Source organism: Convolutriloba macropyga, chromosome 9 (assembly GCF_964194025.1).
Source record: "Convolutriloba macropyga chromosome 9, txConMacr16.3, whole genome shotgun sequence".
Classification (NCBI taxonomy): Eukaryota; Metazoa; Xenacoelomorpha; order Acoela; family Convolutidae; genus Convolutriloba; species Convolutriloba macropyga.
In genome coordinates this window covers 52,276,269-52,289,393 of record NC_134476.1, presented here as the reverse complement: position 1 = coordinate 52,289,393, position 13,125 = coordinate 52,276,269, and positions in this window count along the sequence as shown.

The window sequence follows — 13,125 nt, the reverse complement described above, 5'->3', positions numbered from 1 at the left end:
TGACGCGTGATCGTTAAAACTGCTTTTAAAGTCGAGTGAGAAATCGGTGTTGGAGTGCAAAATTTTGGTTTTTAAGAAGGAATTTTTTTAACCTGTGAAAACCTAATTTCTATTTAAACTTTTTGAGTCTTATGTGGAAAAAAAAGATTAACATATTATCTAATTGTGCCAAGTTGTCAATGCTTGAATCGTTCATTGGGTATTTCACGCTTTTTATAACTTTGATCCTAGTTGTCTTCATAAAATAACAGCGGATTTTTGGGTTTTGCGCGTATAGTGTTATTTTTGTCTTATCGCTTAATTTAATTAATGACAGTTTTCATCTGTTGCTAATGAGGCAAAAGTAGATCTAATGAATCGTTTGAGTGTATAGCTACAGGTTTGTATGATTTCGGTGTATTAGTTTTCAAAAAAAATATTTGTGAATTTTTGTTTATTGACCGTATCTTGCTTCTGTTGTAATAATAATTGGTCTCAACAGGTCGTATTGGTTTTCTGATGAGGTAATATTGAACTTATTCTTTGTTTCCAATTGATATCTGCTGGCTTTCACGACCTTGATTCAATCTGGTGTCACAAATAATTAGGTAGTTTTTCAGATTTTGTATTTGAATTACTTGCCCGTATTTGCCATTAATTTTGATGCCTTAGTCCCAATAATGACAGGTCTCATCCGTTTCCAATTAGGCCTAAGAAACTATATAATGTTTTGAGTTATTGTTTTAGTGACAGACATTATAATTTGCTGCTGAGGTGTAATAAAAGCATTTAGGTGATGCTTTCAATTTGGAAGATAATAGTTTTCTAATCTTAATTATAATTCCTTCCATGAAAAATTTCTCCATGTTTCACGCCCTTTGCTCGCTGTGATTGTTTGCATTGTGGACTTAACGCTTAGTCAAATGCCTCAGCGGCCTTCTAAAGTCTCTGTAGTTTACTGGAGTAACCATTTCCAAATTTTAACGTATGTTTTTCTCAACTTAGTTAGCATTTCAATGGTTTAGGGGAAATCTGGTTTTTTATTGTAATATTTGTCCATTTTGTATCTAGTGGAATCTATAAAATATTTTTATTTTAAAAGTTATATGGTACGCTGAAAAAAAGGGGTTTAGCATATTTGGTTTTGTTTTTCATTGTTGCTGGAAAATGCCGATAGTTGGTACATTATTTAATATATTTCCATTGATTGTAATTTAGGCTTTGTCCTGCTTCGTTATTTTTTCTGAAGCAAGTTTGACCGTGACTTGAACTTTGACTGTTTCGCATACTTTGTCTAGTTTTAGAACGTTGCCCTCTGTTTCAAACATTGGACTTCAACAGTCGCTTAGATATTGATAAATAGTAGTAAAGAACAGCTGATATTTTTTACTGTCGAAAAGTAATTCAGAGAAGTTTCCTGAATCTGTCCCTACCCCTATGCAAATTATAGACACCCCACTCACACCTACCTAAACCCTTTTTCACCTCCCACCGCTTACTCATGTAATTAACCCCTCTTCGCCCCACTTATCTACCCCCCACCAACCAGCTTCCAACCCCCAACTCTACTCATTTGAACAACCACAACCAGTCGCTGGTCTCACCTACGCATACCGCCAAAAACTATGGCTGCAATTTTTGGAACAGTTTCTAAATTTTTAAATGATCTGTTTTCTCTTTAAATTTGCTAATTTAGGTTAGGTTAGTTTATTGCAGGCCCTCGAGACGTTTCTGACATCTTACTGGTTGTTTTTTCTTAAGCTGAAGCAAGTTTGCTGTTGACTTGACCTGAGACATTTTTTGTTTTCGAACATTAACTTCTCTTTTAGAACGTTGGTTTGTTTTCAAACGGGCTTTAACAATAGCCTAGTTGAGGTCATTTTGAGATGAACTATTTGTCCTGTAAAACCTCTCCACACGCCTACCCACAACCCTCCCGCCTACCTACAACCCTCCCGCCTACCTACACCGACCTCCCGTCTACCTAATCCTTCCCCCCCCCTCCAAACTACCCATCACCCACCCACTTACCTCACCCAACCCACCTAGCTCTCTAACCGGCTACTTGACGCCAACTACCTACCCCAAACCTACCTATCCACCAAACCTCGCGCGTACCCGCCACCATAATTCTGATTTAGGTAACACTAGATTAGAGATTATTTTACTCGAAAATCGAGTCGTTTCCGTTTCGATATCCGAGGCTGTCTTCCGTGTTCTTTGTTACGACCAATTGATCACGAGCCTAGAAGTCAGAGTGCAACCTTTTGGAGTGAATGCTACTACTCTGCAGTTTTTTTTTCAATTCTTAGGTTTTTGCACCGCATTCTGTATAGGTCTTCAAATTAATCGTTTGATCTTTTTTGAGCCAGGAATACCTGACTTTATCACAATTAATTGAATATTACCACACGGCTGTCATCGACCTCGAGAAAATATCAATCTCCAGGGCGAACCCGAGTTCTTGAATAACTTCGTAGAAGTGATAACAAACACGTGCTAATGCTTTAATTCAACTCTTCGGATCTATTCTGTTTCGGCCCCCCAGCTTAGTGAGCATAAATTTTTCATGACCCGCAGGTGCACGTGTATTTTCTTACATAATAACGTGCTATATAACAACATATAATTTGTAACTGGGGTTCATAAAAAACACTGGGGCCGAAACAGAATAGATCCAACTCTTGTTGTAATTACAACAGTTATATAAGTTACACCACACTGTAATTGTAGACTAACGAGATGATTAAAAGATCAAACTGTCACACTTTTGCCGTTGCTAGATTACGATTTTATTACACTCTTTGGATCTAATCTGTTTTGGCCCCTCAGTGTTTTCTATGACCCCCAGTTACAAATTATATATCGTTATCTAGCATGGTACTATGTAAGAAAATAGCACGTGCGCCTGGGGGTCACAAAAGATTTATGCTCACTAAGTTGGGGGGCTGAAACAGAATAGATCCCACTCTTTTATGGCCACTATTTATACATCAGCAGTGGTGAGACGAGAATGCTATAAAGTTGTAGTCTAACGACACAGCAGATTTCGTAATGTTACTTGGGCGCTAACGTGACATTTCATTGGTAAGTTATGTAACTGTTGTTACCGCAAAGAGAGTTGATTAAAATACTTCTGCTTTCACTTTTTGAATATAAATTCAGAATAAACTTCAAAGTAAAATTGAGCAAAGGTCATTCATGCGCAATCGTTCTAGGAATACAGTACTTTGAATTTATTCGAAGGACCTCCATAGTTTATTTTGCGGCTATTGAACGACATTATTCCGCCTATATTTTGCAATTTAAGAATCAACTGAAGAATTTATCAGTTTACCATTTTTTTTTGGAATGACCATTTTCGACCAGTAACTTCAGTAATTGCGTAGTCAATAAGTATGCCCCTTTGTCTTGTGCATTTTGTCCTGGAAAATAAAATTACTGCAAATGGCAGTTTTTCGACTAATGGAAAGATACCTTTACAGTTAAGCTACATAGTTTCACTCAATGAAATTTATGAAAAGAGCCTTGTCATAGAAATAGAAAAAAAATCAAAAAAGTTTTGCGTTTGTACAACGGACCTTTAAGTTATACTATATAGTTCTGTATAATTGTGAGTCTATGGTGCTTTCAGATCATACAGCAGCAAAAATGGATAAAAAGTTTTCCAGAATAGAAAAGAAGCAGACTTATTTTAAGACTTTTGCCCAAGAAAGGAATTTGCTTGACCTCTACATTGTTCATAGCTTGACTCTTATAATGCTATTTCTCGACCCTTGCTCAACCCAAAATGACCATAAATAAATAGACAATACTCAATCCACAATGCCCATGAAATGATTTTTGCTCGCCCCATCAAAAAAGGTTCTCTAGAATTTAATAGGAAGCTCACTTGTTGAAAAGACTATTTTGTATTTGATCTATCATCGGATTGTATTCAAAATCAACAACAATTTAATCTAATCCTCAAACCAGTGAAACAAATTTTATTATCCTTGGCAATACGAAAAATTCTAGATCATGGTTATCTTTGTCAAACTTTTTCATGGTAATTGGCATGGAAACATCTGACATGTTTGCTTGAACTAGGAAGATCTTTGCGCATGTTTCAATTTAAAAAAGCATGTAAAAATTAGCGTCAAAGTAGGGATTCCATTCATCGGTTCTTTGTAGTGTCTTGTTTACTGTGGCTGCACAAACCGAAAGGGACTGCGTGTCTCGGCAAGGTGCGTCAGTCAAAGTTCGTTTCAGGAAATTTACATGCTACCGCTTTGGGAAAATTTTGCTTTAGGAAAATAAAATAAACCTTTCTGATGACCCCATTGTGAGGTTCATTTTGAATCATTTCGGGAGACCTCAAATGAGTGGTATCTCACCAACAACTCTGATTGAAGAGAACAAACACGAAAACAGAATAGATGGACTCGTAGTCTGAAATCATTATGAAAGAATATAAGAAGAAATCAAATTGATTAATTTTAAGAAACAAAAAAAATAGTTAAAATACCCCAAGAGTGCAATTGCTTCTCTACTTCAAAAGTGTGCATGAGTTACTTGAGGCAAACGAAATGCCGATGACAGTGTATCTCGACACAGCAAAAACCTTTGATACCACTAGTTTTAATATCATATTTCAAAATTTATGGCAAATGGGATTTGGTAGTGCTTTATTGAGGTTTGTTGCGTAATATTTGACTGACAGACAGCAAAGAGTTGTAATATCTTGGAGGAAAATCTTATTTCTGATCAATCACCAGCGGTGGGCCTCAATGGTTAATTTTTACAGAATTTCTTTTTCCGTTTCTGTAAATGTCCTCCCCGAAATGATAGTCAATGAGTGCTATTTATACTCCGATGACACGAAAATTATCAGTACTTTAGACAATAAAATGCAGCTGGAAAAAAACATTGTTTGGAGTGTTATTGTTTGGAGTGCTATTGTTTGGAGCATGGAGAATTGGTTAAACTTCTTTTTCAATAAGTTTAAAAAAGTTAAAGATTCCTTACAAAAAATGAAATAAGCAGATTTTGCGTCTTCCCAATAAAGAAATCATCTCACAGGAAACATTTTTCAAAGACCTTGGCATATAGTTTTATGAAATTTTATGTTGAGATTATCACTTGAGTATTGTTCTAAAAAAAGGTAATCTGAGGTTTGCACATATAAAGAGATCAATACCAAGTCAAAAAAAATGTCAGTAAAATGTGTTCTGGTCAAAACATACATAATATCTGTCTTGTTTTATGGATCAAATTTTTGGTATGCCATTAAAACTTTTGTCAGGCAAATGGAAAAGTTTCAGTGAAAAGATTCAAAATAGATACAGTCAAGCAGTCATTTTACTGATACAGATTAAATTGATCGTCTTCGATCAGTAATTTTTTTTCCAATCTCATATCAACTTGTCTTCTTGGATCTCGAAGTTTTAAACAAAGTTTTGAAAAATAAAGTTCCACTTCAGGGAGAACAGTTTTGGCAAAAGAGAAACTGATATCCCAAAACACGATCTAACGTGAAAATATTTCTATACTGAAGCGAATGCAATTGCCAGCGTTGGCGATTTATTTTTTGCTACCGAATTACAAGCTACAACAAATTGATGTCACTGGAGCGTGATTTTCCAAATTATAATTCATATTCAGGTCCTCCCAAATTCAAAAGAGAAGTCAAAGGATATCTATTTCTTTTATCTCAGAAGAAGCTTAAGTACAAATCATACCCATATGAATAAACAGTGTTTGAGAGAAAAAAATTCAAGTTCCGTTCGGGACTTACGAAACTTGGTGAAAACAAGTTTAGTGAAATTCATGATGATTATTAAAATATTATTATTATGAACGAACAAGTTTAAAATAGAGATGTTTTTCCGGTGCCAACCAAATAACTCAGAATATATGATTTTTTTCACAAAGATTAAATTTTTTTCATTGGGAAGATCTTGGTTCAGGAACGATCATTGTTATTAATACCAGTTCAGTTTGAATCATCAGTGGAAATGCACTCTCTGCCATCTTGGATAAATCCTTGCTAATTCTACTGTATTTGCTCCCAAGTTTTTGCTGCCTCTGATTAACGAGCCAAATGTTGAGAAATAAAACTTTGAGCTCCACTCCCCTGAGCGAGACGTCAAAACTCATCAGAATCGTTGTCCCCCTCTCATTGGGTAACACAATATTTGACGAATACTCACCACTTAACGCTTGAGACAAGGAATCTAAGAGTAGCTCGCGCTTCAAGATATCAGTTGTAGATATCGAATGTGTCCGTTGTCACCTGGCAAGCAACCACGCGGGCAAAACATTGCACTCAAATATCCTTGCTCGGTTTTTTCTAGAAAGACCGGAAAGATGTAGTGTCAAGTGTTATTCTCCAAAGACACTTTTTAACATCTCAGAGGAAGTAAATTTACTAATAATTGAACCCATAACGGTCGAAATAAAAGTGATCTAGATGTTGATCTAAACAAAAAAAAAACCAAAAACCTAATTTGAGCAGAGAATTTTTCTAAAAAACTGATATAGGACGAAAAACTTTCTGGGACTCACAACAATGATGGCAGTGCGTCATGATCACCTAGTTAAGAATCGTGAATATTGAGCTGAGAAACTGTGAGAGCATTTAACAAATTTTTCATTTGAGGAAACCGTTGAAATTTAGTCATGGTACTGTTAATTAATGCAAACAAATTTGATTCTACATTTATACCCAGATACAGTGATAGATGCATATCTTGGGTTCACTACCAATGAGACAATCAAAGTCTTGCATCAATATGGGTCGAAAATCCACTAACTTAACTCTAACAAACTTTCTGTCAAGTCAGGGCTTTGTTGGTGCTTGTTGGTGCTTTGTTAATGGTTGCACGTCCTACATAACGCATTGAAAAATGTCATCTTCCGTGGGCTGTGAAGAAAAGGTTTGTGGTTTGTCACTACCCTCTATAATAAAAAAATGGACAACCCACAGAGCTACAGACCTATTTTAATTTCTTATGCATCATAAAAAGTGTTTGACACCATACCCTTCAACCAAACAAATTTATTGCTCTCTAAACCCGGATCTTCTGGCCATCTGCTAGCTATAAAACAAGCTGGTTTTTGAGCTCATTATTCTACAAATTATACATCAATATACATAGGAGAAACAGTTCTTTAACTTATTATCGAAAAGAATATATCTTTCAAAAACATTTTTGATCGAAGAAGCGAAATACTCAATACCAAATGTTAATATTAGTCAGCTTTGACTAAAATGTGGTTCAATTGATCCAAGAATTCGCGCCATAGACTAAAAGAAGTTATAGTAAAAACAATGATTGCAATGAGGTACACCATGGTGTTCCTCAGTGGACGGCTCTTGGTCCCTTCCTTTACAACCGCCATAAAAACAACCTCCGTCATCATATTAGCAAGCACTACTATCTTGCACAATTTGCTGATGAACATTTGATATTTACCGGAAATTTTCAGTCACAAACTAATCTGAAGAACTTATTTGACATTAGAGAGCTAAATCAGTTAAAAGCCTCAATTTGAATCCAAATATCACATAGTGTTTTCATAAGAAATTAAAAATTAGTCCGTAATAGATATATTTACTAACTAGAAAGACGATTTAATGTATGAGAAAAGTTCTGTAAAAACTTAAATGTTTTTCCAGATATGAATTTAAGCTACCAAAATGCGGTAGTGAACTTCCTGCAAAAATTGCCAGCAGCACAAAAGTAATTTACAATATAACAACTTATTCTCAATTGATGTGAGGATTATAAAAATGTTTTAAACACTGGCGCTGATTCTTGTTAATTATAGTGCATTGTTGCTCTGTACCATTCAAGTTTCTGGATCTTTTCCGTTTGTCCCGCTAAATAATATACACCCAGCTTAGTGGGTGTATATTATTTACACCCCCAGACGCACGTGGCATATTTTTACATAATGATTTAACGTGTGGTGAAAGGTGCTCTGTCATAGGGGGGGGGGGGGGAGAAATAACGTACTGAGAGGTACAAACGCAAAAGATCCTATTTTGTTTACTTTTTTCACTGGCTAAGCAACAAAAGTGGGCATCAGAATCAAGTTCACACCAAACAAAGTTTGGTTCATCATGCCACTTAAAATTGAAGTATCAAATACTGCCATTTGAAAATTCACTGAAAACAAAATAAAAAATATTTTTACGATCAGGCTAAATTTAAATAGAGTTTCTGCTTTCCAAACTTTGAAGACTCTTCAAAACAAACAAAGCAATGGTTCAAAACAAATACGTTTTTGAATAAACTGACAAACAAACTGCACGAATAATTACGTTTTTGATGGAGCTGCCAGGTTATGGATTGATCTCATGTCTTTCAAAATGTTTTGCCTTGTGGAAAATGACTATGTATTCGGAAGATATACATTTTTTACATATTGTTTTGGAAATATTTGGGCACCCCTCAAAACTATAATAAAATTTGGAGGACTATCATGGAGAGATTATAGATTTAGTTATAATTGCTTTCTATGTACTTTTTTCAATTCTGTTCTGTATGTTTTAATCATACACTCTCCTGGGCTGAATTTTCTATATCTGGCAGCTGAATTACAGTTTTTTTTATTTACAAATTACCTTTCCCTTCAATCCGGCCAAATTAATGGAAAACCTGCAACTCTGAAAAAATTTGAGGTATAAGCGTGCAGTCGAATTCATTGTCTGAGAGGATTTACGCGTTTTATACCTCAATAAGGTGAATTCTGTTTTCATATTTTTTACCGAAAACATGCTCATAATATCTGTGCCCTCTTTTTCTCTGAAGTTTCCACCGTTTTCAATGGTGTTAAAATGAAGTTAGATAACATATAAAACTTCATCGCATTTTATGATCTTACATTAATTACAATAGCTAGTCCAGTTTTAGCAGAGCATAATTGTAAAGGATTTTTATCAAATACTTTGACTAGATTTAGATTTTGCTTAATTCAAGTATATCGTTATAAAACAAAGCACTCGAGTTTTCTAAGTTTCTGAAAATTTCAACTGCTCACTGAAAGTCTTGTACAGGAACAGAAACACATAATTTGCCGACGTCTTTCAGTCGAGAAAAGTCATTGCAGTCTTACGAAAATGACTCAAATGATTGGCTGCTGTTTGCTGCCATGATTTTATTTCTTTCTTCGGTGTAATCGGTATGAGCAAGTCGATATACAGCCTCACATGGAGCCACCGCAGTAGTAGTAAATTTGGTTTATTAAACTTCACAGTCGTATTGAGACATACTGGCGCAATTCGAGTATTCAAAAATCTGTACACATTAGGTGTCCGATGACCATCGGTCTTGACCTTTTTCTTAGAGTACGCCGGCAATCTTCTTCTAAGAGTACGCCGGTATTTTGTACTGGACTGGTCTGGGGTAGAATAGTGGGAAATATTTGGCCCAATTCCAAAGAGTTTCATGTTTCAATTCATTGTCAACATATTGTTCAGGTATCTTTGGCAAAACAGCTGTAGTTTATTCACTTGATGACAAGAAACAAAGCATCGGTGGGAGAATTAAGTCAAATAGTTAAGTGAAATTAAATTAATGTATTCGTAGCTCGACCACACAATGTTGTTTTTCCTAAAACATGGTTCAGTAAATTCTCTTAAATCTGATAGATTTCCAGCTAACCGACCCATAATTTGTATAATGTTTGTAATCAATAAAAGTTTGCAGTTCTTTCGGGACTGTTTTTTTTCTTTTCCAGACCTTTTAGTTCTTTAAGAAGTAAACTCTAATCCTTTGACGCTGTTTTTACAATTGAAAGTTCTAATTTTTGAGTGTGACATGAATTTAAAAAATATATCACAGCTTTCAATGTTCTCTTTGATGCAACAAGGTGGAAAAAGATTGGGTATCTAAAGTAATTTGGGCCGGAAACATTAACTCTGTCAGATGCCTTCGAGGTTTCAAAATTGCTGGATTTTGTTAATTGTTTGAAGTCTGTTCACCCATTCAGCCAAATACATTGACGTATGGTGGACGTTTTAGTACCCTGGTTGAAGCTCCGGGCTAAAATCACGCCTGAATAGAACATAAGAGGTCAAATTGACATCTAAACGGACCCGACTAGGAGAAATGACTTCTGACCAGACCATAATAGGCCAAAATGACTTCTGAACAGACCATATTAGGCCAAAAAGACTTCTGAACAGATTAGACTGAAATGAGTTCAGAACAGACAAACAGACAACAGGTTGAAATTACCTCCCATCCCAGAAAGACTTCTGAACAGACAGACCATCCGTGCCAGAATGGCCTCTTATGAAACTGTCTCCGACAAAATTTTTTTTTATTGCACAGCACAATATTGTAGATTTAAATTCATTTCCAATCTGACTCAAGACGACAGGAAGCCTTTCTAACACATACGTCACCATCATCGCTCTCCAGAATTTTTCTTTTACAAATTCCAGGCACTCAGTTTCTGGTTGTAGTGATAAACATTTTAAAGCGTTTTCGGAAGTAATTTGATTTAATGATAGAAATTATAACAGTGATATTACAATACGTAGCTTCTGTTTTTTTTGTAAACTTGATGAAAAATGCTATACATATCTCCTATAGAGATTAGTATTAAATTTTTTTATTTATTTGAGCGCTTTTATTTATTCGATATAGCTTCTGATTAGACTAAGGGGCGGTCCAACGCATCTCATCCAGCATTCCACTGCTCAAAGATTTTTTTTGTGCTGAAAAACGGTTCTGATCAGACACTATTGCGATCGAAAATGTCGCCGACCACGATATCTCCTGTTGCGATAGCAGTGTACCAGTGCGTACCAAATGAAAAATTAATTCTCATAATTAAATAACTAATTAATGTGTGATAACATTAAACATTATGAATATGTGAATTCCTTTGTTATTCATTTTTAGTTATCCATAATTTTGGCGAATTAATTTTTAAAATTGCCTAACGATTTTTTTCCCAAGTCTCAGAAAGTGGCCATTTTTTTCATTCTGATCAGCTCAAAAACAGACAAAAATTCATAATGTTCAGAATAAATACAGAGAAAAAATCATTATGTTCATAAGAAATTCAGAATTTTACTATGAATTTTACCATGAAATGTCTAATAAGTGCCATGATCAGAACTCTGGTCATAGTAAAAATCATAATGGAAATTCTATGATTCAGTACTGAATTGTTATGACACACAGGTCCGGGATAAACTCTCCTGGGCTGAAATTTCTGTATCTGGCAGCTGAATTACAGTTTTTTTTATTTACAAATTACTTTTCCCTTCAATCCGGCCAAATTAATGGAAAACCTGCAACTCACCTGAAAAAATTTGAGGTATAAGCGTGCAGTCGAATTCATTGTCTAGGAGGATTTACGCGTTTTATACCTCAATAAGGTGAATTCTGTTTTTCCATATCATTTACCAAAAACATGCTCATAATATCTGTGCCCTCTTTTTCTCTGAAGTTTCAACCGTTTTCAATGGTGTTAGAATCAAGTTAGATATTATATAGAATTTCATCGCATTTTATGATATTACATTATTTACAATAGCTAGTCCAGCTTTAGCAAAGCATAATTGTAAAGGATTTTTATCAAATACTTTGACTAGATTTAGATTTTGCTTAATTCAAGTACATCGCTATAAAACAAAGCACTCGAGTTTTCTAAGTTTCCGAAAATTTCAACTGCTCACTGAAAGTCTTGTACAGGAACAGAAACACATAATCCGCCGACGTCTTTCAGTCGACAAAAGTCATTGCAGTCTTATGAAAATGACTCAAATGATTGGCTCCTGTTTGCTGCGATGATTTTATTTCTTTCTTGGGTGAAATCGGTATGAGCAAGTAGATATATAACCTCACATGGAGCCACCTCAGTAGTAAATTTGATTTATTAAACTTCACAGTCGTTTTGAGACATACTGGCGCAATTCGAGTATTCAAAAACTTGTACACCCTAGGTGTCCGATGACCATCGGTCCTGACCTTTTTCTTAGAGTATCCCTGCAATCTTCTTCTAAGAGTACGCCGTTGTTTTGTACTCGACTGCTCTGGGGTAGAATAGTGGGAAATATTTGGCCCAATTCCAAAGAGTTTCATGTTTCAATTCATTGTCAACATATTGTTCAGGTATCTTTGGCAAAACAGCTGAAGTTTGTTCACTTGATGACAAGAAACAAAGCATCGGTGGGAGAATTAAGTTATCTAGTTAAGTGAAATTAAATTAATGTATACGTAGCGCGACCAAATAAATTTTTTTCCTAAAACATGGTTTAGTAAATTCTCTTAAATCTGATAGATTTCCAGCTAACAGACCCATAATTTGTATAATGTTATTAATCAAAAGAATTTTGCAGTTCTTTCGGGACTGTTTTTTTTCTTTTCCAGACCCTTTAGTTCTTTAGGAAGTAAATTCTAATCCTTTGACGCTGTTTTTACAATTGAAGGTTCTAATTTTTGATTGTGGCATGAATTTAAAAAATATATCACAGCTTCCAATGTTCTCTTTGATGCAATATGGTGGAAAAAGATTGGGTATCTGGAGGATTTTGGGCCGGAAACTTTATCTCTGTCAGATGCCTTCGAGGTTTCAAAATTGTTTGATTTTGACAGTTGGTTGATGTTTCAAGTCTATTCAACCATTCAGTCAAAAAAAGTGATGTATGATGGACGTTTTAGTACCCTGGTTGAGGCTCCGGAGCAAACTCACCCCTGAGTAGAAAGAACGTAAGAGGTCAAATTGACATCTAAACGGATCCGACAAGAAGAAATTACCTCTGACCAGACCATATTCGGCCAAAGCGACTTCTGAACAGATCATATTAGGCCAAAATGACTTCTGAGCAGATTAGGCTAAAATGAGTTCAGAACAGACAAACAGACAACAGGTTAAAATTACCTCTCTTATCAGAATACGTAGCTCGACCAAACAATGTTTTTTTTTCATAAAACATGGTTTAGTGAATTTTCTTAAATTTGATCGATCTCCAGCTAACAGACCCATAATTTGTATAATGTTTGTAATCAGAAAACGTTTGCAGTTCTTTCGGGACTGTTTTTTTTTCTTTTCCAGACCTTTTAGTTCTTTAAGAAGTAAACTCTAATCCTTTGACGCTGTTTTTACAATTTAAAGTTCTAATTTTTGAGTGTGACATGAATT